Source organism: Varroa destructor, unplaced genomic scaffold, assembly GCF_002443255.2.
Source record: "Varroa destructor unplaced genomic scaffold, Vdes_3.0 BEIS01000001.1, whole genome shotgun sequence".
Lineage (NCBI taxonomy): Eukaryota > Metazoa > Arthropoda > Arachnida > Mesostigmata > Varroidae > Varroa > Varroa destructor.
The window spans coordinates 30042813-30069431 of record NW_019211454.1 but is presented as its reverse complement, the minus strand read 5'-3'; the positions used below and the strand labels follow the sequence as shown (position 1 = coordinate 30069431).

The window sequence follows — 26619 nt, the reverse complement described above, 5'->3', positions numbered from 1 at the left end:
ACGTTTTGCCAAAATTTGCGATAAAGCTTATTACTAGCATTCCATAGAGGATGTTTACTTCGAATTTTGACAATTTTCATAATGTTGTGCGGTAGTAAAGTCAAACATAGTTTGTCAACTGTTTGTTGTCTTATACCGCTGCTCAACCACCCATATTGTCATAACTGACCCCCTACATTTGGCGCAATAATTTACCTACATCAAAATACTATCCTCTGGAAAGTCTCGTCAGATCCTTTGACCTCGTCCTTATATTCTGGGTTCTGTACAATGATGAACCAAAAAATGGAACGCAAATGTGTGTGCGCGGCATATCTCCGTATGTATCATAGTGTAAAGCGTAGATGAATCATGAAAAGCTAGTTTTAGACTTGGGATGCTCGCAGGTACATAAAACACTTTAAAACGCTCTCATTTTCTGTCTCAGATAAATATTCGTGTCATTTCAGTCTTTTTTATAGCACTGGAGATGACTGAAATTTTTAAAGGATTTCCTATTTTTTAATTTAAAAAAAAAAGACACTGACTGGTTACTTTACTTGAATATTAAAATTTATAAAACGATAACTTCGAGCAATTTTTCCTAATTTATATGATTTTAATTAAGATAAATTAAGACAGATCCGTATAATAGCCAACTGAACAAATGGTTCATGTTTTGGAAGTTGAAAGAAAATCGTAACGTTAAGGAAGTAGTTTGTTTTGTCGCGCGTATTGCCTATTCTTAGCGTAGAGTAAACAGCCTGTCGGCAGCTGGATTGGTTGGCTACAACTCTGACCGCTGATCCATAGCTATACCGGGTAAAGCAATCCTTGTTGCTGCCGCTGCCGCTGTTGTTAGCAACGCTGGCCTGTAATATGGCCACGGGAAACAGAATCAAAGCAAGCGACAAGGAAAATCGCTCAGGACTCTATGGGCGAACGAGAGCAGATCTGTAAGGGTGTGATGTTACCCACTTCGTAAATATGCCTCGTGGTCAAAAGCCTCATTCTCATCAGAACCACTTACCCATCCAGTGCGAAGCGACCAAGTAGCCAAGCACTCGAACTTCCTTAGTGACTTCCTAGTTATATAAGTGACTCGATATTTTCGTCCTATAGCTACTACTGGTTATGGTGGTTAGCTTTTATATGGGTGTATGTACACGATTGTATAAACGACTCGGCTACATCGTGCACCACGAGATGTTGACTGCTACGCGGGATACCAAGGTACCTCCTATTGTGTAAAAGGAAGGCTAGCTGGTGGCCTCATTGTTGGACTTCGTCATTCTCCCCGATGTGATTCCTTGAAGGTAGGGACTTCGGGTGTGAATCCTTGACTAGCAACTAACCATGGCATCCTTTGCAACGAACACAGTAATACGGCGACTAACACGTGCGGAAACATGCCCACTCATCTTGCTGGAGCTCTGCGCAGACTAAAGTAGCGCAGGTCCCGGCATAGCTGTGCCTACGTGGACTATATTCTCTAGATATATTAGTACAAAAAACATAACGAGATCAAGACGATAGCGTGACAAGGCATCCCGAACCGAAAAAACGTATGCTGAGATTTGTCTGGCTCGTGGGATGACATATCAGAGACGTGGTAAAAAGTGAGCTCGTGTGGGTCAGCAATAATAGTGCTTACTTTTTATTGGACACAAACCACTGAGAAGATGCCGTATTATTCGATGTGATTGAATTGTATCGGTAATAAATAACGGAAAAGTCTAGGCGGACAAACAGAAGATCTTTACATGCGTCCAGAATCTGCTAAGTACGTTGCAGTAGACATCGTTTCTTAGATTGCGTAGATGACCCGTGTACAGAAATTCAAAATGTCTAACGATTCAAATTTTTATTAAAATACTAGCTGTTCGTGATTGTGTCGGGCGACCGTGTGCGTTGCTACTACAAGCGTTCAAAGTTTGTTCCAGACATAAATGCAATGGAGGATTGAAGACATTGTAGTACGCCACACTCATGTATGTGTATCCTACTAATTTGTAGTATGTTTAATTCCCCGAATAATGGATTCATATCGGATGGTGGATTGGAATAATGGATGATAATTCATATCGTATCCATTCTTACTGAGCCAATGAAGCTAATAATTAAACAGCTCCCAGATAACAACGCTATTGCCTCGAACGGATCTTAACTGTTTTTCCCGCTGAGGTAGAATCGTTGGCTTTCTACTGATGCTTGCTATCGTCATGCAGACATACACTATACACTTCTATACGCCCGTATATAAGCAATATTTATAAGACCCTGTGCGCTTTTTAGCGATAGTGGTAAAACTTCCAGAACAATAGCTGTAGCTTATGGGATAGATGTGCTTCTTAGAATCTCCAGCCCAGCGCTATTTACAGGAAGTTTAAGGAAGTTACAGGACGTACAGGAGCAGCTTCGAGCTCACTGAAGTTTTCCGCAGGATCGTGCTCCGTATGACCTTGGCTTTGTTTCCTTGTGCTGCCCACACGGCTTTCCGAAGGAATGCACCTGCTACGGATTCCTCCGGCTCGCTCCGATATATCGTTCACGTCCCATCTGTAGCGACGCAAACACTATTCAACAGTCAGTTTGATAGCCAGCGATAAGTTAAATGTGTTCTGTCTTTCTGACGAACTGGGATCAAGTTCCGAATCATGAAGCGCATGACTTTACGCATGAACATTTCTGCTTCACGCATGCGTTTCCTGGACGCCTCGGATCGCGACTCCCTACACGAAAAGCCAAACGGCGTCCATCGTAGTGGTTTGATTTGAAGTGGGGCATATCGCTTAGAACGCTTGAAGGGATCAGAGTTCTTTTTGGGCCAGCCTTCTCGCGCCTCTTGATTCGGTGGTTCCGAAAACATTCACTGACTGGATCGCTCCCCCGAAGCTACTAGTCTTTTCTCACCATCCGCCGCACCTAGGTATGCTGTTAGCCTACTGCAATAAACTGTAGGCGCTCAACTTCATCATGCCCACATGCTCGAACGACTTCAACAGCATCAACAACAAAATCAACATAGGCATGCCGCATGTCATTCATATATATATATATATACATATAAGCGGTGGCGGCGTTCTGTGCATTGCTGCGAATGTACGAAATTGTCTCATCGTAAATAACCACAACAATAACACGAGCATTACTGATTCGTGTAAGAGGGAGAATGAGAGGCTCTCGAAAATTTGCCGGCATATTGAAACCAAACGATTCGATAAACCAGTAAGTTCAATCAGACGATGGACATAGCAATCGAGGTACGAGTCTAACGATATACGCAACTGTTCAGGCTCCCATCACTTTGTTAAGATTATGATGCTACCGTTCCTATACTCGGCCGTACATGAAAACTCGCTCGCCCCGGATCCGTTCCGACCGATCCCGTACGATCATACATATGGACCCTATTGACACATACCAGAAATACGCAGGTGTTTTGATACAGCCGAGGTATTTCCATTGCAGCTCGTCTCCAACTACGTGAAGCAATAAACGAATAGCTATAAATTCATCGAAAGCGATCAGAGACATCTGATCTACGAGCTTTCCAATATTAATAATCTAACCACATACGTTGGCGGGAATAGATCGGGTCTAGAATAGAAGTTGCGCGGTCATACTGACTGACGGCAGGTGAAACTCTATTCTAGAACTTACATACACTAATTCTATGAAGCTTTAAGCGACTTCTATCGGATTCTGATTCTCGCTGCAAACGAAACAAGCTAGATAACGATAAGGTTGACGAACGTCATCGGTAAGCGTAATCAAGCATTTAGCTGCATGTCTACCAATTGTCTGAGCGTCCATGCAGCGTCAACTGCTGCACAAAATTCAGGTAATGAAATTCTGAACTTTTTAAATTGACTAGACTTAATTAAATTAACTTAAACATAATACTCGATATTAAATTGTGGATATTTCATGTCGGTAAACTTCTGCCGTCGCTTGTCAAAGCCCCACGTGAGGTTCTCTACATGCGTTTAGCACAGGCAACATTGTTACGGCGTTCCACTCTTCGGAATCTTGCGCGTGCATGTTGTGCGGTTGTGCATAGCCTTCACACAGACCTGAATGTGATTTCGTGCAATTGTAACTTCTGAATTTCGATCGGGTATCCTGCGATTCGGTCGCCGTAGCAATGTACGCGTCTCGCCACCTTCTGCTGGGTCAACCCATCAAGGTCCGGCGATGCTACGGTGTTGCTCTCGTCCTACATGGTTTTTCACGCAGAGCCGAATTGGCAGTAGCAGCAGGAACAGCCATCAGAACAAAGCATAAAGTCCGGAAGCCTTCACAATTTTCTACGCGTGTCAGTCAATCATCACCAGCCTGCTTCATCGGCAACAACGATCCGCTGAGATAGAGCGTCGTCTCATCATATCATTTTGGTGTTCCAAGATGCGACCTTCTTTCTGACATCAACACGATGACCGCCGCCAATGACGCGGTAGCCAAGTGGCGTTTGTGAGCCGCCGTATGTTGTGAAGCTCTTCGGACTCCTCCGAGCAGCCAGACTGATGCGGCCGTTCTTCTGCCGCAGGTCTGTTTGTCCGGATCTGAAGACGTCGTTACATCTAAATAGATGAGCAGTATCGTCTTATGTCGGGAAATGCGCGTACATAGTTCCGTCTGCTCGCTCATGCCTTATCCTAAAACGGAACGAATTTTGGGTTGTCGAAATCATAGACATAGTCAGCTCGAACGACGTTGGCCATTTTGTGCCGCCTCTTGGGCTCTGTTGCTAGAGTTTTAGTGCGATATTTTGAGCTTGCGAATTGTTGCAAACTGGGTTTTACTTCGCCTTTTAACTTTAGCTCATATCGTGCTTCACGTCTAGCTGTTTACTCTAACTGGCGGTTATTCTAGTTACTGCGATTTATTTATTTGTCCGCAAGCCATATTTTCTGGTCCTTCCCTCCTTCGTGGCCCAGGACAGCACACCTCGGCCAAATACGACGAACAGGCATATTTTTGCCCCCCAAAAACCTCATCGTTACTAATCAATGCTAACGACCGGTTAATATTTCTAGAAACAACGAACTAGCTTGAACACTCGCATGCATCGTGCGACGGCTGTCGTCGCACCGCGAATGTGCAATAAAGGGAGCGAGATGGTGTCGGAGCATCGCTCCCACGTTCAACAATGTCAGACGAACTCGGATTACTGTTGATTTAGCCTTTTTTAATCGGCATGATTCAAACAACCGAAATAATTGAGTGAGCTTTCCGAGGGTATTATTTTACTGTAGACAACAACTATTTATAATAGGTTCGGCCTGAAGCAGAGGTTGACGCACGCTGAAAAATAGTGACACTCTTCTTATCCGATTGAAAGGCCAAGCTAGCTCAAATGGGGATTTTATGCAAATTCACGAGAAGTGGTCCTGATCAGATATCCATATACATAGTGCCTCTGCTGTTGCTCCACGTTTACTTATGCAGAGGAATTCTATCCTTTTGATTCAATCAATTTCTTGTTCCAGTTAGTCTTTGGCATCATAATATTATTCTCGTGATTACAGGCAGCCTAACTTGAAGCTCTGTTGTAGTTGGTTCGCTGCGGATATTTCCTTCTTTTTTTTTTATCTCACTCCAGAATTGACAACAGGTCATCTCGTTGCCTCGTAAATAAATAAACTCGTCTCTACATTGTAATATTCCTATAATAATCTTGAGATTTAACTGCACTTTCTCGTCCTCCTCTACAATCAATCTAACTTTGTGACGACGTATATTACAAATTCTCAACCACTTTTGCAAAGAAAAGACGCCATGTTACCCCACAGTGCAAAAATACAATTGCTTGTCAATATTTTATGGTGAAACTTCGAAAAACATGGAACTTAATTAATCTGATTTTCCCTTGATGGCTCGGGAAGATTCGGCACAAACATCTTATTTGTCATGTCAAATGTAAGATGTAGTTTCTTGTGCTAACGATAGCTGTTATCTTGTTACAATAAACATATTCATCTATTCGAACATCCCAGAAATCCCCCTACATCTCCAACCCCGATTATCTTCTTTCTTAGTGAAATTCATTCACCACTATACTGCATAATCCAGTGTCATCAAAAGAAAACTGACCATGACTTCAAGGTGGGCCCAGCCCATTTTACCTCATCTGCATGCACGCAGTTAATCACCTGTTTTGGTAATTTAATTCAGTTGTATTTAGACCTTTGACTTTTTGATTGGATGAGGTTCTTCAACTTAGCTACGTATAGGCAAGGCGACAACTTTTTGTTCCTTATCTATTAAGTTTGTTGCCATTTCTTGCAAGTTCTTTTTAGCACAAAAGGTTGTCAAAATGTGCGATAGCATAGCTGCCGCGTGCGCAGGATCTAGCCAGGCAGCAACCGGATAACGCTCATGTTCCGTTAATACGTTTCGTTGTCCATCATGCTCGTGTATATGCGTCAGATCCGTTGAACATAAGCCACTAAACAGTCTAGAACTTGTCAAGGGATTGGGACGATTCTATCCAACTTCGTTCGAATAAATGAGTACTTTTTTTGCCTCTATGTAAGCAAGAGTTCGGCTGAATGGCTGATTGTGTCAGTCGCACGCATATATGCAGACATATGGGTTGCTCACTTATTGCCGCTGAAGGCGTTTCACGAAAGTAAAGAGAAAGTAAAACCTCGAGTTTGAAACAACGCTACAGGATAGGAACATCGAACGAACAATCATCCTCTCACTTGGGCAAGGATAAAACGGCCAAAGATGGGCGAATCGGCAAGTCATATGCAAACTTACCCATCGGGCAGTTATGGGTTGAGTTAAGTCGAAGCGATTGTAGGGCGAATCATCTGTGAGGCCTGCTGTAGGAAGAAGCTTTTAAATGGTGATTCTATGATATCTCGCTACCATATAAGGCAGGAAAAGGTAAAGCAACGCTTAGAACAGGATCATACTATATGCTTCAGTGGCATGCGCCACCACTCCCTCACTTTCGATTATCCTCGAAGTGTTTGAAGTCTTCGTGTTGCGGAGTCTTCTCTTCGAAGTCAGCGTCTCCGACGACGACGAACATGGTGGAGGCTTCGGTATAAGACGGCGTTGGCTGTGATCGGGCTATTGAGCTGCAGCCTCGTACTGTATAGCGACTTGTACAAGTGTGTTTCTAATGGCCTCGGCGATTGTCGCTCCAGTCTTCAGCCTCAAACAGATCCCCTCTTTTCCCTTACCCCCCCCCCCCCTCCACGCAGCCTTCCGCCTTTCGCTAGCTCCGATGCAGAGAAGCGATGAATGGAGGCCTGTGGCCAGGCGGCCGTGTAACAGTCATGCTAGTTCAAACGGTACAACTCGGTCGCTTGTTTGTGCGTACGGCTGGGTGTCCACTGAGGCGGCAATGCGTGGTTGAGCTCTGCACAGTATGCGTGTGGCGGACTGTTTATCTGTCGATGTGCAAGTATGTAACTGCGTACTGATCCGAATGGGGAGACCCCCAAACTACAATGTTCTGCCTTTCTGCAATGAGTGCCCTGAGCGTGCATCTGTAAGCATATGTATGCGGCCATTTATATGCCAAACATTTATTACAAACAACTTCAAGTCGGCTGCCGGTTGCCGGACTATCGGCTTCGCTTCGCTCTACCCCTTTGGGGTCGGATTGGCCGGCGACTACGGAGTCGTTGCCGTCGTTGTCGGTCGACTTGGCCACGGGCCTATGCGACAGGTCTTGGTGCGGATGCTCGGAAGTAGCGGTTGTTCATTGTAGCATCCTAAAGTTGACAGAGTTCTTCCCGCCTGTTACATGTCGGAACGAACTCCTATCGTCGCCATTCAAGCCCCAATTGAGGCGAACACTACTGTGACTGGCTGTACGATCAGACCGCAATTGTGTAATAATAAAGTCGAGCGCGTGAGTAAGCAAGGAGCCAGCTAACGAGCATTTAGAATGGAACGACTCGATTATTGCAACGGCGACATAGTTTCTATTTTTCGCTAATGCGTCGACTTAACTTGTATAGTCCAGTGAAGATCCTGAAAGAGGGAACACAGCAGGCTGACCACAAACACGCCTGCTCGAAGCTTGCCTTAGGTGGCCACATGCGATGATGGTATTGCTACTAGCCCTGTTAGCGAGATCGTGTTAGTGATCAGAGCTGCTAACTTGGGTAGTGAGGTGGATTTTCCTGCCAATACTGCACAGTATATTATACATCTATAGATATCATATAGAATAGATATCCGTCTAGCATTGTTCGTTCGAAGTTCGCACACCTCAAATAGGACTTCGTGCATTTGACCCGGTCATATTCTGTTATACTTTATCATTCCTTTGCACTATCGAACCTATTGCTGAGTACTATCATAGGAATGAGCGGAGTGAACAGTGGTCTGTTGCGATGCTTAAATCAGCGCGCTTGAGTTCTTTTCGAGAAACAGAAAGAGGTTGAGCCCAGACAGAAATAGGACGGAACATTGAAAAGCAATCGTGTGATCTGGTTTGTGTGTATACCTCTCTCTATTATGTGTATGTATAGGGGGGTGAGAATAAGAGTTGAAGTTTGTGTGATATGTGCGATCTGTTTTGATCGATGCGTCCCATCGAAAGCGTCAAAATGACAGAAACCAATGTCAAGGCACAACTGCGTTCCTATTCCATCTCTAACCATAACACAATGCACGAACGTTTGTGTGTACATAGAGAAGTTTTTGAAAAATGGCAGAAAAGGATGCAGCAATAATAAGTAGCATGAGCCAGTCAAAATTGAAAACTATGATAAGTACTGAATTGTTCGTGGTTAGTTTATATGTCTATAGACACTTCGTATTTAGTCAGACATGTTGTGGACTATGCGTCGATGATGGGACAATTTCTGTTTAATTTAGTAGAGGCTTATCGGCCTAATCGACACTTCGCATGTACTAGGCTAATAATTTTTACCAGGCTTCAGGACATCAGCAATGTCAGCAAAAATATGAATCATTTTGCGTCGATAAATATTATAGCTGACTCAGGGGCCCCAAATGATACGAACTTTACAAAACGAAGACACTGAGGACGTTGCGTTATCTTTCGGACGCTTTAGGCCCGTTATTTGCGAAAACCGTGTCACCCTTTCATAACTGGGCGCCTTAAAGTCGTGGACTAGCTTAAATAGCAAACGAAAATACAAGTTGGTTGCAAGAGAAGATCTCTTATCTCTAAAGGTTGTCCATCATTCAAGAGGACGCGGAAGGGCGGTCAGAGGCTGTAGCTAAATCTATGTTTATAGAAGGCAGAGAAAGATTCATTTAGGCCAGTAAGTGTCCTTTTTGGATGACCTGTTGGTCTCTAGTGTTGAGCTCCCACACGCAGCAGCAGCAGCAGCAGGTGTAGATGTAACATCAGGTAAGATAATACTGATACCGCCGTCATTAGAACGTCATTTTAGCAGGTAAAGAGGCGCGAAAGGAGGTTTAGGAAGCAGGAACAGAATGCACCAGTTGTTCCAATGGAGAAACCAATAGATATTGGTTGGGTAGAGATAATGAAATTAATACGGACCACGATGTTCACGTCGAAATCTGAAAACATGCATAACTCGCAACCCTATCACTTCAGTAGTACTAACAACAAAAAGGTGGGGTTGGGAGGTGAAAAGAAGGTTTCGCTCTTCTATGGCTTTCGCCGCAGAATCAGGTGAAGTGCGGTGTTGGCCTTTAGTATAGCCTTTAAATGTTTAGTATAGGAAAGGCAAGATACGAATGGTTAACCCCGTGCCGCTTTAAACGTAGGCGAAGTAACATACTACACAAGTATCCTTAACCTGCTCTTCTAAGTCTGAGTGTCAATACCGCGAATACGACTCGTGAAATGTTAGTTATATATTACCTTTGTGCATGAATGGCTCGACTCAGAAAGGGGTCATCAGATCGTCTGTTCATTAACTTCATTACCATGCGGTGTAAATTGTAGGCCAAATTTGCAATGATATTTCGACTATTTTTTGGGGATTTTTTGGAATACCACTAACTCAACTCAACTCAACGTTATCTAATGCAATCGACACCCAACAACCGCCTACAATGAATAGCTCCAAAAAGAAAATTAACAAAACCCTAACATTCGACCTAGAAACGGAACACAAGAAGCAGAAAGAAGACCTGTCAGATTTCACGTTCCAAATTGGCACCATGCTTTTTTTAGAATACCCCCAGAGTGAGGGAGGAGCTGAAACGATAGAAGTATCTCTGTCAGTGGACTCTATAGTCGATAGCGGTCTGACGATGAGGAAGAACGGGAACCGCTGAGATATTCAGGGCTGCCCTATCACAACTACGGCTGCATCTGCGTTAGTTCTCATTTGGTCGTAGAGGTGAGCTGCTATCGGTGAATAGCACGAACCGCCGAAAGGGTTCCCCGAGTCTTCGCATTAACACTACAACGTATACTAGAAGCAGCTATGGCTGTGCCGGGCCTTAATGCTAACTGGAACCGCAATTGCTCTCTGTGTTTGATTTTGAGTCCGGATGCAATCTGCACCTCTTTTGCCCTAAAAACCTCTTTGCTGCTGATCGAGATCCGCATCTCTAATCTCGTCTGGCCTCCGCGGCCTGGCAGGCCGATCCGCGAGCCTGTGCGAAAGACAAAAAGAAGGACAGGAAAACAGTGGGAAAGCTTAGTTTTACATTGGCAATTCGAGACTCGCTTGGCGACGACTCTAACAAGAAGTTTGTAGAAGTTTGTGGGTAAGGATGCTAAGGAGTTCGTAGAACAGCTCCTGTGAGGACCTGCCGAATAGTTGAAAAAAAAGTGAGGGCTGCTGTCTACGCGGTCATTTGAATTTCAAATTTAGGAACAGTTTACGTACAGCCTAAGCCTGAATTAATAGTATGTACATGTATACGTATGCATATGAGTACAACTATCCTTCTGCCTGTATATATATGCCGTGCAAGTGGTTACTATTAGATGCTCTAAAAAGATTAGAACGGGTTATAGTTAAATCCTTTGATTTAGTTGATTTAGCATCAAAGACGTTACTAAACGTGAACCCCAAGAAGAGATCGACAAGTTGATTTATATATATATATATATGCATATGTGTGGGCATAATTCGGTCCGAAATATGCTAAATTTAAGCGAATATTTTTTATTTTGAAGAAATATATAGTCATTTTGATTGTTAACCTTTGTCATTTTTGGTAACACCGTAATTATATTTTGTAGGTTTTGGACCAAAAATTGCGAGAAGTGATTTTTGTATCCCTTGGATCCCTTGTTTCGAGAAACAGAAACCGGTAGTCTGATGGTGACAGATGCATTAAAATTTCCCATATAAATTCTCTTGATTTTTTTTAGATGTGCACGGTTGTAACGTTTATCTGTTTACTAATTTTGGATGATGCTTTTTTAATGGCTGCTTGTTAGCAATCCTATTTGTTATTGCCAATTAACGGTTGAATTGTCCTACGGCCCATATTCCAGCAAAACGTATAGTATCACTTTCTGCTTTACGTCATTCCGGGCTCTATCACAAAGTGTAGAGTAGATTTTTTTGTCTTTTCTCTGTCACATATGATCTATTTATCATAATCGTAATCGACCGCTTTAGAAATGGTCCGATTCTGTGGTGTTTCTAGAGAGATGTACAAAAACATTTTTTGATATTGAATGTTTAGTTTCCATGACGATGTCGTGGCTATTCAGGTCTTAGCCTTGCCCAAATTTTGCAACTGTTCCATCGAATTTTCTAATTGGTCAACTGGTACGAGGAGCATCGTTCACATTAACACTTTTGAAAGTTACAGAAAAGTTTTTTAGGCCGTTTTTTCCGATAACGCATAAATCAGCATTTGTATTTTTGTCGTATTGTAACACACGTAGCAATCTTTCGTTTGCGAACACTCCAGTCATGTTCCTCTTATCGACAGTTCACACCGAAGGAATCACAAGGTTCGTGTAAAAAATGCCCCTTAGCAATATACAGTTTCGCGAATAAACAGCCGTTTCCTGTCGCACGCTATCTTCATAATTTGAATTATTCGGTCTATTTCCCATTGTTACTGTAAGTTTTATCTAGTTCAAGATGTATTTTCTGTTCCAACTTGGCTGGGCACCGATAGTCCTCAATGTCGTTCAACATCAGCGACCCCATTAACGAATGAAATTCATCTACCGTATTCACGCCATGGTATAGTAATCTACATGTACTGTGGCTCGACCACTTAACCACTCCATATATAACTTCGACATGTTCAAAATGGCGGTTCGGCTGGATAGCTATATAGCCATCGTTCATCCAACGTGATGGCGTGATGTAATCAGTCTGAGTTCGTTCCAAAAAGAAAAATATTAACTAGGATCTATGCTCTATGTCGTGAAGCTAATTCTATTAATTCATGGACTAAGAACGATAGCTACTCATTTTGCCTTGAGGCCGACTGGTATTATCCGAGTAGCGCGCGGGTTGACGAAAATTCCTGTGTTTGCCCGCCAGATCATCTTGACAGGAGGGCCGGCTAAAAGGACTCCACTTTATTGTTCCTGTTAAACTTTATTATATACAACCGTAAAGTGATCCTGCCTTCAGTACGATGTTTCAAACTACTCCCCATAGTAGGTGGTGAAGTTACTAGCAAACCGCGTTTAAGAGACTTTTATAACTGAAAGTAAATGAGAGCTGTTCTCCAGCGAATGTTGAAATTTCTGTAGGCTTACGTAGGGCAGGCACATGCTCGTATTGACAATTTACTAATGGAGGTAAGAATCAAGAAGTAGATAAATAGAGCCATGGATTCGCGATGTGTGTCATTTTTTTAGGTATACGACAGGAGTGACAACTGTGCCTCTGATTCACTACTAGCGCTGCTGGAGTAGTTTGCGTGCGTGTAGCAAATTATTCTCCTTGTTATGATGCATGGCTCATACTTTTTGCATGTCCTGCATTCGTGGCGTGAACAGACACATGGTATACAGCTTCTTGGCGTGTACTTGTCTGGCTACATGTTCACTGTCTTTGTTCCCAGCTTATTGCTTCTAGTGGTTCACTCAGTCGAGTCGATTACATGACCTCGTGTCAACCAGCAACAGAACGTTTAACTTGTCTCGGCCACTATTTAAACAAAATGCTATGTGTTCTTGTCTTTTGATGCCTCCGGCGTCTAGCCGTCTGGATCTTATCCGTTGGCCTAATAAGTTTGCGACACCTATGCCTTCTCGTAGGCCGATATGTCCTTGGTCTAAGCAGCCTGTCAATGCGCCTTCAAAAATGTTTAGTAATGCTTGCGTCTCGTAACACGTCGATTTTAGCGTTTCTTTTGGACCCTGCCTTTCAAAGGAGTTTATCTGTCGTCATCGGTTCGTCACACGTAAAGAAACGAGCAGAACTTGAACATAAGTAGGTGGACGATAATGGTAGTCGTTTGGCATCGAGTCCACAATCATTTCAATTACTTCTATAAAATCTGATAACTTTCATAAACCGGGGTCTCTAAACTCTTAGTTAGTTGGTTTTTCGATGCATTGAGGGAAAGTTACTTTGAAGTCAACATTCAGGCGAAGCTAGAGAATGGAACATTTTTAATGTCTGCGGCGAGCTTCCGCAAGTTGACATTATGCAGTGCTGGCGAGGTCCATCAGCCTGATTGAAATAGACCTTCGAATAAGCAAAGGTGAATAAACACGCGTGCTAATTATTTGTGGTAATATAAAATTGTGGAAATATATATAGGAAAAACAACAACAGTTATTAACGATGACAGCTCACGTGGCAAATCTACACGGCTTCGATTTCCAATTGCCAGAAATGACACAGTCAATATACATAGTGACACGGTTTACTGAAGAAATCTATGGAGAGACAACATATGGCTGCGTTCGCAGTAATAATAATTCGGGTAATAAGAGGAATCTAGATCGGTTTTGTAAGCGTATCACTGTTAAATACATCGATTTTTGTCGAAAACAAAACGTTTTACAGAGATAATGGCACCAAAATGGTCAACATTGGCTACGCGTAGGGGCGCCTCTGCGGTAAGAAAGGTAATCTTGAATTATTAACAACTTATATAGCACTGACGAAGCCTTGTCATTCACCGCACATCCCCCTTTTGGCAAGTTCTCGCCCAGTTTATATGTACTCGTGTTAGAGTGGATGAGAGTGAAGTACGTGAGCAGTTCTCAATGTAATTTTCCTTCTTTCAAATATCGTCTCCACCCCGGAGAACGGAGTTAATCGACAGACACCACCATACATCTGCACCCCTCCCTTTACCTTCGTTTCCTATATGCCTTTCTCATCGTTTGACTCTTAAATGCCAACTAGTGGCAAGTGGTCGATCGACCTTCTTTCCACTGCCTGGCAATCGGCTTTGTAGCTTGCATTCACAAATTCGTTTCGCCTTTAATAGTAGGCGTCCAGTTTGAGCCCACTTTACATTTTCGAATTGAACAGCTAAGAAGGAAGACGGAGAACGGTGCGGGACAAGCACCCCGATGTTATGTTCGGGATGGTGCCTTAAAGAAAAATGTTGATTTTAGCAAAAATTGAAGATGGAGCTAAAATCGTCTAGGCGATTATAGGGAGGCAATGTCCAAGCTGTCCGAAGGAGACAGTTCTGAAAAGAAGAGCGACAAAAACGTTGTGTAAACAATCAAAGCAACAGCGGAAGCGACTACGCATCTATCGAACAAAAAGTTTATTTCGTGATAGCACAAGACGAGATTCGTGTCGTCCCGAGTATTGACGCACATGGCGCGCCCTAGGCGGTGGCCACGTCTTCGTCACCCTTAGTGTACGCCCGTTTTTCTCACCCCCCAGTCTGTGCCTGCTGTGAACGGAACGAAATTTTGCAAATTTGCATGTGTACTGCCACCCACGCAGCACGCAAGCTTAACACGAACCGGCCAAGATGGAACTGACCGATTCGCTCGAATGACGAAGGCCAGCGGGGGAAAAAATGCAACTTGGGTTCGCCAAAACCTGATCAGATGGACACGCGTGGCCGTGTAGACCAATAGTGCAGCGCGGGTCGCTAGCGCAAGCGAGTGATCCCTGCCGCCAGGGTACAAATTACGGGCGGATGATACTGGAATTGTGTTGCTGTTGATCAGTGGTTGGGCGAAAAGTTGGACTCGTGTATTTTCGATCGCCTGCCATGATCAAGCGAGAATCGCATAAACAACAATAACAACAACGCTCCATCGACAAATCGGGTTAGGTTCATGCGTGAGTGTGGGTAAGTGTTCTTGCAGAAGCGCGCATTGAAACGGTGTGAAAACCAACGAACGCTGTGAATTTTTACCCTTAAATTTACAACAGTGACGGCTAGCAAAGGGAGCATTGTCTGTTCTGACTCAGCCCTACTCTTCGAATAACGGTCAACTCGAAGTTAACGAAAAGGTTGATCCTACAAAGCTATAGGTTATACCAACGCTAGATAAAGCAATCGAGACATGCACTTACGTACATGCATACATTTAGCATCGGTCGCGCTCTAATCATTGTATGATTATATTCATTAATAGACTCAAACGCATAAAATCACCTGCTGGCAATTTGCGCGTCCTCGCGAAAGTACTCCTCGCTAGCCCTTTGTTCGGTCGGTAACTACAAATGTGATTAGGGAAGCTTATAATTTTGATTATTATTATATTCGACGATAGTGAAGCTTTGTCGCGTTCGTATTGGACCGCTCTCGGCGATTATGCTTCTGTTGTCATTTGCTAACAAGCTTGCCCCTTTGCTCCGATCGTTTATTCGTCCGTCCGTGTCCGCTCTGGCTGAATTTCCCGCTTCCTACTCTCCCGTTTCCTCGTTGTGCTGCAGTACCCTGTCTGGGGCAACCGACAGAAGAAGTTCCTGCCTGTTCGCGTCCCGTCTTCCGTCTCCATCTCGCTTTCTTGTCTAGTGCCAATTAAAAAATGTTCACGAGTGCTAGGTGAAGTGGGATGCGGCTGGACGACCCATCTAACTTGGTAATAGTCCGCTATTGGTACCTCGGTAGAATATTACGACGTTAACGACGATGGCCACCACAACAGCAACAGCAATTTGCCCCGTGTTGGTCAGCTAGAACTCGCGTTTCGCCCTGCGAGTTAAAGCATAAACCTAGGCTTTTTCGGCTCGGCCTCCTTCGTACCTGCCTCGTAAGTGTGCGTTTGTCTAAGACCATTGCTCTCCGTCCTATCAGTATCGCAGTGTAATACGCGAGCCCCCTGGAGTTCTGTCGCCTTTACCACTATACCAACTTATCCAGCTTAGCTATATTCAATGCTCACATAGTGCACGTACGAGCTGTGGACCGCCGCTTACGCTAAGTTACTGCTCCATCCGTCTATCTGTCCTGAATTCTCAATAATTGGATTCATTGCGGTTCAGCTTCTCTGGGTTGTTGGCTATGGACTGTTGACCGTTCGTTACCGATTTCTCAGTGAGCCAGTCTATTTCCTCTGACTGGCAAAGCTGTACTCCGTCCGAGGTGGAGCCGGAAGTTGGAGTCGAAGACACTTCCGCTCAGGAAAAAGTAGAAATAGTTGAACAGTTTCAAGCTTCTTTCCGCCTCCCTTTTCCGGCCCCCTAGGCAACAGGGGTTATTTAAATTAAACGGTGACGTATTGTATTTTTATTGAGAAACAGGGCACAAAAGGTTACTTGTTAGACTGAACGCGAGGATAATGTGATACATGATTATATACTACCACGACATAGAAATATATTGAATGACATAATAGAAAGGAAACGGTGAGCTTAGTTAGTAGGGGGTTGGTTTAAAGTTTGTGACCCTTCTAGAAAGCATGCAGAAACGACGATTATTTAATTTCAACAAAGACCATATACATTTCTAGAATTGTAATTAAGCCCCAATGTCGTCAAGTAAACACGGGTTAATTAGTAACGAAGCACGCTGGTGGCTCGATGCAGTATTTCGGAGCTTTCTTAGACCCGGTGAATTGTCTTTTTTTCGGCTTTTTAATGTGATTCAGACTTTGCGAGGTCGGATACGAAGCGGAACAAGCGCTGTTTCAGTGTATATCTATCAAAGTCCGGATGCAGTTTTATGAGTGTGCCATTATTGGTAGTTCCTCTGTACATCGATGAGACACGAACTTATCGGCTAAGGTTTTTCCAAGTAATTTTGTTCACCATTGTGACCATATTTGAAAGAGTAGGTGCAATATAAACCAGTAAGAACTTGGTGCAGCGTCTTCACAGTTGGTAAGTTGAGTTTGTAGCCTGTGAGCAAAACACGAAGTGACGTTTCCTGTCAGTTCTGCTCCTGCTTACTTGTTTACCATGCACATGGCACCGCGTACATGGTGCGGTCGCTAAGGGCCCATTCGTCACGTTCATGTAGCCTCATAAACCAGTACGTATAATAAACAGCAAATGTATCCATTATTATCGATGAGAGAAATTGGTTTTCCACTAAGGCAATATTCCCAAAGGTCATTTTTGCAATGTACTGATATGCACGAGAGAAGATTCACTCCGTAAGCTTATATGTCTCATGTCGGAATCACGTTCACTGAGGGACAGCCGATTGGACTTTGCTTCATAATTTTTAGCGGGTTACATATTTCCAAAAAACGATATTTTGGCTTGGAAGAAAATTTTTCCCTGCAATTCAGCATTCGCTAACATAATTAACATGAATTCTGCCTGAACATGGATCTTATTATTAGGGTATTAGTAATTATTAGGGTAAGGTATTAGTAAATACACGTTTCAGTCTGGATTTATTATTTCTATGCAGCGACCGTCTCGTACATAGGTGACAACGCTAAGATATTTTCCATAACGCCCAATTTAAAACTACTTCTATCAAAAAAAGGGATGCTTCTACAACAATTTGTACTACGTTTCGATGTTACAACAATCAGCATTTATCGTCCGCCAGATCATTCTGATTGGGGCGCACGAAGTTACCCTGATAATCATAGTGCTGGATAAATATGTAATAGTAATCGATGAAGTATGAGGCCACGTATCCAGACAAAGGGTTAACTATGTATAGTTGCTAAGAGTATGTCCGGGAGAAAAGCTAAATAAAGAAGAGTATTTCGACAAACAAGCTGAAGTAGTAACATGTACCACAGCGCCACTTCGTAACTTGGCACACTGTATAACATATGTCGTCAAGTACTAACTTCAAATGAAGTGATTGATCACCATTTTCGCAGTAATCGCCAGAGGTATGATCACTGTCTTCTATAACCTACTAAAATCCGACTTGCAAAGTACAGGATAAACGTATGATTATTCATCCAACATATCCAACGGTGACGCCGCAAAGACGATTTAGGATATTCATACGTTCTGAGTGTCTCGTTTGGAGCTTCGCATCCTCGACATCCTCGAATGGTTGACAATGAAGCACCCGCTGGATACGCATCTGACAAATTTATATTAAATACTCTTTATTTACAGTCCCTATGTTCCTTTTAAGATATGGCCTTCAAAGCTCGCTACAGACATCGCAACGAGGATCCGATAAGAAGGTGTGAGACCGAGTGGTACAATGACACTGAATGCCGGAAGCAAAAAGGAAGGAGTTGTGAATGATTAAAATACTATCTATCAATTTAAGAGTTTATCTGTTCAACAATACATCTTGATCTCGCTGTTTATTCTGGACATTGATTCGACAATCTGGTGCAGCTCAAAGTCTTTGATACTTACTTAACGGCAGAGCTACGAATGTGAGAGTGCCCGTTGCAATACAGCTCATCGACCACTGTGAACCTAACCCGCACTTCACCCCGTACTACGTAAAGTGTCGCAATATAGGGCTGCCTGATATCGTCGCTCTTCGACGCTACGACATGAATCAACAAGGTGCGACGAGCAAAATAACCTTTAAAGGGGTAAGGCCCGCGCAAAATTAATGGATTTTAAATGAATCTTCGTAAAGAGAAACAGCTTGAAAAGAAGTTGGGTTGATTATATATTGGGGCTAGGCTAGTGGCGAACAAGGTGCTACATCTTGAATCAAAGGTGAGGTTCTATAATGATGTATATTGATAGAAAGCAGGGCAATAGGCAATGTGAAAAGCGCCATTGGACGGAGTAATGTTCATTAATCGCTTAGCTAAATAGATGGAAAATTTTCAATACGACTGATTTTGAATGTCATCGATTGGTGGCTTGTGTTTGTCCGTTTGTAAACATCTACAGTATCTATATTTAACCCAGTTCGATTCATTTGTGCTATAGGGTGCGCCGTTAAATTATAATAAACTAATATGATATGAAATGATGAAAATAAAATGGAACATAGGTCCACCTCTGACAGACAGAAAACGCTCCGTGACGTTGTAAGGTGCTCATAATTTTTCTAGCAGACGCGACGGTGTGTCAATAATAACATTGGCACCCACCCCAGAAGCTTATTGCATTAACTAGCATAAAGTGAATACTGTTAGCGCGTAAATACGATTCCTCTTTTCCCTTGTTGCGTACATGAAAAGAAACAAGGGAACAAAAGGTTAAGTTTAGTTTGTTTTCGTTCAAGTACAAAAAAACACCTGGGCATTATCAAAAAGCTTCGTCTGCTCAAGAGAGTAATTCGAATTTATGCAAATTTTAAATCATAAGCAATCGATGAATCGAGAGCTCGAGCCAAACCCCATCCCCCCTTCAAGACAACCAAGGCAAGCCGCACTAATTTTCTCCGCGGCATACTTAAGTTCACCGTAACTATTAACGGCGCATGATCGTTTATTACTATTGCTGTTATTGTTGTCGTAGAACGTTTTTACGAATCGATATCGCTCCATTATAAGAGTAAAAATGCAGTCCTCTGACGTTCAATTACTAAGACATCATAAGATGTTTATTTCCAAAGCACTTTTGTTGCGGATGTTGGAATTTTCTATCTCTCATTGCTGACAGCAGACTTCAGCAAATTCATAGACGCGGCAATTTGCAAATGTGGCTTCCTAGCAATTCTTTTCTTGAAAATTTCCCGATCGTGAACAAATGTAGCAACATCCGCCGGTAGCGTCGTAATCCTTTGGCACCTGAAAGCCATTTCTTACACGAGCGTCGCCCTGTCTTACTTCCCATATTCTCTCGTTGCATCTTTCTTGAGCAGCGACGGTCTTTACTACATCAATCAGATGATATAGTACAGGGGGCGTTGCGTGGGCGCCTCTATCGTGAACGAAATCCCGAATCATTAAACGAATGAGAGAACATTCTGTATGTAAAGAAAGGGATAAGAGGGATGCATATCGGGGCAAGAACCGGTGAGATCAGGCCCAGTAACAGGAAAAAGCATGAATCCCGAGGCAGAGCGTAGTCATCATGAAGCATCGCCCCTTGGACGGCCGCCTTTTGAATGGCAGCGAAAGCAGAGAATGACTGAGAGCTCGCCAAGGCTCTTCCTCTCCAAACGCTAGTAGGAGTGCACAATTTATAGATAAAAATCAAAAGGTAATTAAGGCAACCCCACCTCCCCCACAAGGCAAGCCCTTTTCTCCTTTTGCCTAGTTACACTCTGTTGCTAAGCCCCACACTGTCCCTATTTTACGCCCCCCCTTAAATCCTTTCCTATGTACTATTGGATCGACGAAGACTACAACTTCGTTGCTCTCAATACTGCTGGCACTAGTCTGCTTGCTTTCAGGGCAAAAAGGCACCTGATGCCCACCGTAACAGCACGAATTAAATTGCTTGTAGTTGGGGAGAGCGCTGGCGTCGCAAGCCACGGCGTCACTTGAAGGAACCTGAAGGGGTGAATCCCTACTGGTTCACGGGCCCGCAGTAGATTTCCCTTCATGCGCAACCCCTCATCCCCTAAGCCCAATTCCGCCTGGCTAATGCAAATGTTAATGTAACCTCCATCTGACATGAGGAGGCTTGCGCGCACGCCTTCATTACTCTTCCTGATCGGCAGGACCTGAAGAGATGGCGGGGGCAGCGAACAACGAGGACGACAACTGTCGACACTTAAACAGCAACAGAGTAGTGAAACGGGTTGGATAGGGACGGCCTAAACGAACGCAGCGAAAAGGACTCAAACGAAGCTCCTTCATCTCGTTCCCCGTTCCACCCCCCAGCCAACGATATTCTCCAAAAAGACTGACGGCTAGGGGACGGGGAGAGTTTAACGAGAGATCGGATATGTGAAAGATGGCTTTAGAACGTGGACCGTCACAAACGCACTGCAGAAGTGTTAGTTGGTTAAATATAGGGTACTATATGAACGACAAGACTGGCTAGGTTTCAATGGAATAGACAACTGTGACACAGAAGAGAACGACTGTATCTCAGATAGGAGAGTACTTTTTAAGAGATATGTAGGTACTGCGCATTAACTAGATTCGCATCTGGGTAACCTAAGCGTCTTGTGTTCTGAAGAAATGCACATGATTTTCGCCGACTCGTAACGTTTATCATTAGCAGTACTTGGGTGCTTAACAGTGTAACGCGTTTGGAAGGGCCTTTAATGGCATCTTTCGTATGTGGGCTTAACCTACGTAGTTTTTGCCTATGAAGCGTTATAGGACGCGGGCATTTGAAAAAGCAAATTGTGCATGCATTGATTTAACACGTATTCGGTATTTCGAACTTCAGCTTTCTGCATGTGCACCAGCAGTACTTCCAAGCTCGTTTATACAACGCCAAGTTACGGGAAACCTTCAGACATTGCATATACACACGTATAACCCATGCGCATTCCTTCGGTGTACGCCCGTCTACAGTCCCGGAAGCATGAAGGGGTGGCAAAGTACGAACCTTGCCGCTGGGCATATGCATGCCTAGTTTCTCTGGGCAGACTGTCCCATGGCATCGCGTGTCAACTCGGGGGCCATTGGACACAGACCCGCAAGCAGGCCAAGTGCAGGCCGTGTGAAAACGTGGAATGGAGAGAAACAAGCAACAAGTATTTCGCTATTTATAGCCGCCACTAATTCTCTTTCGGTGGGTAGTAGCGTCGTCTTTGGTGCTTGCCACCGACCAGCCGTTCGGCTCTTCAGTTGGATAACTGCATTCTCCCCTTTACGACACAACAAACAGGAGCCGGAGGCAGATTGGGGGGACTTTGCAGCTGCTTGCACTCACTTATATAGCTTATATAAATACCTACGACAAAATAAAGACTGCCCGAGCTGCTGGAGGATAGGTCCACACTACCAATGGGATTACAGGCAAGTACATGTTAAACTTGTTAAGAATAAAACATCTACTCTTTACAAGTAACGTTTTCAACCGCAGCCTTTGTCTTCGGGATGCAGATGAATATCAATTTATTAGTAGAATTCAAGTGACCTGTACCTCTTTGCTTTGTTTATCGCTTTAGTTAATTAACATCGTTGCGTTATCTGTGCTGTTCCGAAGCCTGATTGATGGTGTAACGGTCACGTGTTCGTCTGCTAACTTCAGATGCACGTAGTCTGGGTTCAAACCGAACTTAGGCACGTCCGCCCTAAAGTAGAAACCCGGGTAAAAAGAAAAAAAATGCACATGTAGCTAATTCATCCTTTACATTGCTTTCGCAACAAGCACCGGCTGAACCAATGTCATACAGCGGTATCGAAACGCGTTTATGGATAAGAACAGTTAACCGGTAATTTTGCAAAACGTTTGTGTTTCAGCGATTCTAGGGCTCGACTCCATTTTTAACATTCGACCTTCCAAAGAGTTTGTTACTTTTTTATTCGAAAGCAAAGTATACGTCGCAGTGTTTGACCTGTGTAATTTACATGGGGTACGTTCTCTAATACCGTTTACCTCGAATACATATGGCACATGCATATATATGTCTTGTGTGTCTTTGTAATCAAAGGTGACACAAAGTGATTTTACGAGCTTCATGTAGTCGTTTATACCTTAGTTCAGCCGCAGTAGCAGATGAGCGACGACTCGTAAGCGAATATGGGGTCGATAGCGAAGATCCCATGTTCTTGTGCGTTGAGAATGACATTAACGCAACGACAATAGCGCTACTTGTCGCAGCTCCCTGTGACTGTCTGCCGCTGTGGACGCGCGGGTATGGCTCCGTCTGTGGGCACCCGTGTATGCTCCTTTCTGATGAAAAATCAAATAAAGCCTTTCCTTTCTTGTCCCAACAGCTATAGTCGCTTCTCATCGTTTTGTTGCTGCGACCGCCGCCTCTGCTTTGCCCATCGCCCTGTTGAGATCGACTCCACTGCTTCTCCTGTAGCCGCAACCCATGGTTCTTTGTAGTCCGTCCCATGTAATACGCTTGCCACGCTGCTAACATACGATCACATTGGCAACTCGGTTGCAACATAACCGTACGCGAGGCGGCTTGACCGAACTGCACAGCCTTTTATGAACGCCCAGCAGCGGCGAAGACGGCGGCAGCGAAGCCAACAGCGGCAACATAGAGTCGCGCGCGTCCTTTATTGCTTCAAACGACGTCGCTTCGGTTAACCTTTCTTAGGCCGTTCCTGGTGGTGGCCGAGGCTGGCTCATGGTCCTAGTCCCTGTCCTGCTAGCTCTATACATATAGTACACTACGGCGTCAGCTCCTACGCCGCTGGAGCCAAGTAGAAGGTATAACAGTAACAGCAGCTAGCAGTAAGTCTTATCGTGTTTGTAGATTCTTATTATTATTATTACACATACAAAGACAGCAACACATGTACCCACACTGCACATAGTACATATAGACTCGCTGTTATGGTACACCAGCACAGAAGCCGAGTAGTACGATCAGACGAAATGAGTCCGAGGACGTAAAGTAACGGCAGTACCACTATAACACAGCACAGCTGCAACAACAACAACGACAAATGTAGGTGATGGACCTTTTCCCTGTTTGGCTGCCTGAATCGTCGTCTCCGGTCACTGGCCTCACGCGCCCCCCACCGACTCAGTTGCCTCTACTGCTGTTGCTTGTCGGCGTCTGTGCCCGCCGATTGGTTCCCCGAGCAACGCGAAACACGAACGAAGAGCAAGGCTTGGAAAGGCTGTGGCATAGGCTCGAGTTTTATAGAAAGCAATTTCCGTACATTTACTATGGCGGAACCGTTGGCCTGGCATACGGGTGAGCGGACAGCCGAGCAAGCACAGTCATGTCGGTAGATGCTCTTCTACCCCGAGCCCCGGCCCAAGCCCACGGACAATCTTTCGATTCTGTGTATGGCTCTATCCATAGGCGAGAAAAGGTAAAGGAAACGCAGATAAACACACTAGCGGCATAGGCCACTCGTAGCGAAATAATATGTACACTGCAGCCCTCAACACGCTGACGGTCCTGCTGGAAGGGAACGGACGATCTACGGGTTAGCTAGAACCGTCTCGAATTGATGGCTTTGCTAAGGTAAGGGTAAAAGAACAAAGAAATTCCACCATTTGCACGTAGCTACGCTTGCACTGAGCTTCTCCCGGCAGTTTCTAGAGCACCAATTATTTTCAGTTGCTTACCTTTCATCTGTCTAAACACCACAAAATAGAACTTGAAATTGGCACAAATAACAAAGTCGAAAGTAGCGAAGCAACTTCGACTAGCAACTCAAAATGCAATAGAATGTGAATAGCAACTGAAAACCTCACCACGAAGTCGAATCGGGACGAAGTTAGCTCGCAGGAATATTGAAGGTTAACTGGCCTTTCCGTGCAGAAGTGCATACGCTATATTAATAGGGTACAGGGCACCTGGATAAGTTAATGGTAGGGATAGAGTCCATCGACCTGTTTTTCATACAGATAGAAATGTTCCCATGACAGGCTACACGACAGGGTTGCGTATAGAAGAAACAGTGAAAGGAACTGGGATAAAATAACGTTTTCAATTTATAGAATTGTGTGGGCCACTGCCTCTGAAGCCATGCGCCAAAAAAGTAACCAGTTTCAGTAGACATAGCTACTCCACTGCTAATGAATGATCAGTATGAATACCGTATGACCAGCCAATGACAACGAATATGGGGACTTTCCTTGTCGTATTTATAATTTAATACATATATATGTGCTTTGTCTGTTAACCATTTCCCGACACCTAGTATTTCCTCTAAAATCTTCCTTTGGAGACTTTCGCTGGGTATACCGATACTGCATCAGTCATCTAATGCTATGGTATACTCGCACGGCATTCAAAGAAGTTTATATTACTGGGGGGCGAAAAGCAACAGTCATTTCAATAGCGAATTAACACTTTATGAAAAGTAGAAATAGATCATAGTGATCAAGTATCACGATTACGTGTACGAACTCCTTTTTTTAGTTTATACTGCGCTTCAACAATGGGCTGGTGGCGTTGACAGGTACAAATGTTAAGTTTATTTTGAAGAACTACACAAAAGGAATAATTCTGAGCTCGGACGTGAGCAACTGTAACAGACAGCGAGATGCCCACGAGTAGAACAAATAAAGGGGCAGTATATAAAATCCAATCCCGAACAATATTGCTATGTTGCTCGCAGAGAGCATATGAACCAAGCGCAAATGGGATCACCTTCAAGAGGAAGCGTAAACAACAAAATCTGGTGACCTCCGACACGTGGGGGGCGGACATCTAGTGAGAAGTGGCAAAATGAAGATACACTCCTAAGAGGGAATGCGCTGAGAATCCTCTGAGGGCTCAGGGGAACATAGGAAAGCAGTGAATCCAGCTGTAAGTATAGCCGTTCCGACGTTGACTTAGCAAAATGTGTTGCTAGAAGAACAGGGTTAGGATAATAGGAGACAGTGAAATTTACAATCGAAAGGGGAGGTAATAGTGTCGTTTGCAACCAAGATCCATGTAGTGCATTAGGGTTAGTATTATTAAGGCGGCTTGTTAAGTCAGCCACTCGCATGGGAGAAAATGAAGGGTGACAAACGTACAGCTCTGTGACAGTGCGGAGAAACCTTTATTCTAAAAGCAAGCATAAAACAAAAAAAATGACCAAATGACTTTAGAAATTTCTAAAAAAATATCCCTACCGATCGGCTGATAGAAAATTCGATTTCTTTGAGAATCTCTTTGCTTCGATAACGATTCCAGCCATAACAAGTACTTGTACTTTTCATTAAGACTCCTCATAAGTCTCATTTCCAGATGAAAGTGCAGAATAATACATTGCATACATGCATCCGTTTGTTTAAAGATATGCACTTCAAAATGCATAGGAGTTTAAGGTCATCAGAACCTAGGGTTACTTAGTAAACGTTTCATAGAATAATTTTCCTACAAGTGGGCAGCAGCTTTGGTGTGGGCTTATGGAAGTGGCGGAGCCATTGGTCACCAATCTTGTCTCAGCTAACCTTCAGTGTCTTTTGGCACGTAGCATTTATTTTTATTATTATCATGCCGCCTATCGATCTAGCGATCAAGCGGACTGCCATGCTTATAGATGTCCACAATATATACGTATGTTAATCCATATTTCGGATCAGACTCCACGAACCGAGGGAGCTTAGTGGCTTTACCTTCTATCTCCTAGATCGGTAGTGACTAATAGAATAAATATAGATCTATGCGATACAGTGTTACAGAGGTAGCCATTGTATGAGTATGCATATAGTATATTTATATAGCCACCTACATGTAGGGTGAAATAAGAAAGAAACCTATTTCTTTGGTAAATCATACATTTACGGAGGAAAGCTTACGAAGTGTACGCTGTAAGATCAAAACCAATTTACCGTCCTGCACAAAAGAATAGTTACTGCACTGTTGGCGTAAATTAAAAAAAAATACACAGCTTCGAATAAGAACTACTTACCCGGCGAGAAGAAC

The 26619-nt window shown here is 43.7% G+C and overlaps 1 protein-coding gene across 2 annotated transcripts in view; it reads left to right on the top strand.

The window, feature by feature from the left end:
• LOC111243087 (uncharacterized) overlaps positions 1-26619 on the top strand; it is a 111508-nt gene that overhangs the window by 12021 nt on the left and 72868 nt on the right. The window contains exon 1 of one of the 2 annotated variants that reach the window (XM_086980578.1): positions 14378-15162. The exons of the other annotated variant lie outside the window; for it this stretch is intronic. The gene's annotated coding sequence lies outside the window, so the exon portion shown is untranslated. Of the gene's footprint in view, positions 1-14377; positions 15163-26619 lie in introns of those variants that run through there. 2 annotated transcript variants of the gene reach the window in all.